Here is a 393-nt window from a genome sequence, read left to right on the forward strand (position 1 = left end):
TAAATACGGGATGAGTACGGTTTCTCCCACGATCTTGACACCTCAGCATGGAGATCGGGGAAAAACGGAAGGCCTCGTTGTGAAGGCTGTGATCTGGATTTTAGAAAACGCTCATCTAATTACTTTTAGGATGAGTGTCCTGTTTCTCGGCTGGCCAAACGATATTTTATTTTGGTTACTGCACGGATCACACCCCATAATTACTTTTAGGACGAGCGTCCTGTTTCTCGGCTGGCCAAACTATATTTTATTTTGGCTACTGCCCGAATCACACCTCATACACGAGGGACTGTGGTGGCGAGTCCGCAGTCTCCTCTGTCTCGAGGAAAATAGGTGAAGCGTCTGGCTCTCTCTCTCTGGGGGGGGGGGGAGAAACCGCAGCCCGGGGGCTTC

This window comes from Sinocyclocheilus grahami, unplaced genomic scaffold, assembly GCF_001515645.1.
Source record: "Sinocyclocheilus grahami isolate Dianchi unplaced genomic scaffold, SAMN03320097.WGS_v1.1 scaffold905.1, whole genome shotgun sequence".
Classification (NCBI taxonomy): Eukaryota; Metazoa; Chordata; class Actinopteri; order Cypriniformes; family Cyprinidae; genus Sinocyclocheilus; species Sinocyclocheilus grahami.